General features: G+C 47.8%; 1 protein-coding gene across 1 annotated transcript in view; it reads right to left on the reverse strand.

Moving 5' to 3' along the window:
* ptc (protein patched) overlaps window positions 1-34 on the reverse strand; it is a 565812-nt gene extending 565778 nt beyond the window's left edge. Inside the window, exon 1 of the mRNA XM_070083049.1 lies at window positions 1-34. This exon is cut by the window's left edge and continues 297 nt beyond it. The gene's annotated coding sequence lies outside the window, so the exon portion shown is untranslated.
* Between the last annotated feature and the right edge of the window lie 2522 nt (window positions 35-2556).

Consider the following 2556-nt stretch of genomic DNA (forward strand, 5'->3'; position numbering starts at 1 on the left):
TGCACGACGACACACACCACCAGAGCAACATGCGTCAACTGAACGCAGCGGCCGCCACAACGTTGTCTTGTGGCCGTGTGGGTGTGGGCGTGGCCTACCCCAGCGCCGCCCACCGCGCCCACTGGTTGGTGCGCTGGCGTCGTCATGGCAACGCAGCCGCCTGAGTGCGGGCCACCCACAGCGCGGCCGCACACGTGGCAACCACAGCACCACGAGAATTCCAACTTTATTTACACTACCGCCGGTGATTGCGGCCAGGGCCGCCCTGCCTGCCCTCCTGTAGTGTTGGCTACACCACCTACCAGCATCCCAGTACACCCAGCAACACAGCACACAGCCTCCCAGGGCACATTCAATGTCGCAGTAAACGTGAGTGAAGCGCGAGGCGGCACACCAGGCGGGGCTCGCAGCCTTACACCCAACTGACACAAACTCTCTTATAACCATGTTTCCTTTTTCTCTAAATATAACATGCAAGAGGCAACTCCTCAGACTCATTTTCAACTAGATTCTGGTATGCAAAAACAGTAAACACAGCGAGCGATGAATTCCCTCCTCCCACCATCATGTTGTGGTGGTCGCTTCAAGCTGGCGGATGTGCGCACTCAATGTAAGCTTATTGAGAGAAAGCTTAACCATTTTCAATCATTCTCTGATGTGCTGCTCGAACACATGACTCTCCTTTCATTTCAATAACATCGCTGTCATCTTATTTCTCTGATCTGAGCGTAGAGGGGGAAGAGGGGGCGGTGTCCCCTGCTGTCGCCTATGTTAGTACCATTATATCCCTCTTTTCACCTCGCTATGTTACACTGCATGGTTGTGTGCTAGCTGTGTTGAGCACTGTGCTCTGTATGGTGCTTAGAGTGTGAGCACACACTGAGTCATGATCACTCTGGGATGTGCACCCATCTTCTCTCCCTCTGAAAAAATGCTACAGACTGAATTATCTCCTGCCTAAATTACTCCCATATGCAAATGAGGTTCACTAAAAGTGGCCTTGGCCGGGGAAGAAAGTTCAGACCAGAGCAAGACAGCATTCAACACTCAGAACAAGACAGCACTCAACACTCAGAGCAAGACAGCACTCAACACTCAGAACAAGACAGCACTCAACACTCAGAGCAAGACAGCACTCAACACTCTGAGTAAGACAGCACTCAACACTCTGAGTAAGACCACTCGACACTCAGTTTATCCTCTTCACAAACTATATATATAAAATATATATATATATATATATATATATATATATATATATATATATATATATATATATATATATATATATATATATATATATATATATATATATATATATATATATATATATATATATATATATATATATATATATATATATATATATATATATAAGTGCAGACGATCACTGGACTCGACCCTGACTTATGAAATACTTCCCAAGTCTCTTTTTTTTTTTTTTTGGTTGTTGGTTGTGAATATGGTCGGTGGAGCGGTGGGCGGCAGCGAGCTGGGTGGTCTGTGAGTGACATCTTCATCAGGGTGGTGAGGGGTGGCACCCTTCTGACGTCCTCGCACTAGTTCCATTATCCCCTCACCATCCTTCTCGCCTCCACCTGTCCACCCACTCTAGCCTCCACTCGACCTTCACGCTTCCTCACACAAAGTTCATTATCCCTTGCGGTCTCTCCTGCCCTCGTCTGTCCCTCCTGCCAGCCAGCTCTCGCCCGTGCAGCCCCCGACACACTGGCAATACTACTTGGCGCGTCTCTCCTGGCCACTAGAAGCGTCCAGTCCCAGTTTTGTATTCAGTTTAATACTAGGCTGTACCCCCGGTGCCTGGTCCGGGACCCTCTTGGTGGACGGGGGACCAGGCAAGCCATTCACACACTTGCCTCCCGCAGGCACCCTTCCCTCTCTCCCTCCCTCACTATGAGTACATCCTGACTGCTGTGTGTTATTTACACTGGTGTGTTGTACAGTGTGTTGTGCAGTCCCACTGTATCTTAGTCTTTACTCACCTACCTGACCAGCTGTACCTACCATGAGTATTCACGAACACCAGTGGAAACAACTCGGACTGACTTTTTGGGGGTTTCCTAAGTAATCTACACGTATGCTACTATGTATGATAATTTATGTAACTATTTATGTGTACCTGTACCGGAATTCTACACAATTTACTAAGTAAAATCAGTGTATAAGTCTAAAATTATGCAATAGGCCTAGTGACATATTATACTTTCTTACCAGATAAGTCAGCGTGGGTGCTGCAGCAGTCACACCGGCGCTACATCCCTCAACATTAGCAGGTATACCCCCGCCCACCTAAGTTCAGGTACCTCCTAGTCACTGTCATCCAAGAATCCCCCGTCATCGAAGAGTCCCTCGTCATCCAAGAATCACTCGTCATCCAAGAACTCTCCGTCATCCAAGAGTCCCTCGTCATCCAGGAATCCCCCAATACCTTCAAGGTGTCCCGTAGCTTGATCGCTAGCGCACTCAGCTCACACACTGAGGTCCAGAGTTCGAATCTCTGGTACTGCTAAAGAATATTAGGGACGTGTTTCCATA

The sequence above is a fragment of the Cherax quadricarinatus genome, chromosome 8 (genome assembly GCF_038502225.1).
Source record: "Cherax quadricarinatus isolate ZL_2023a chromosome 8, ASM3850222v1, whole genome shotgun sequence".
NCBI lineage: Eukaryota > Metazoa > Arthropoda > Malacostraca > Decapoda > Parastacidae > Cherax > Cherax quadricarinatus.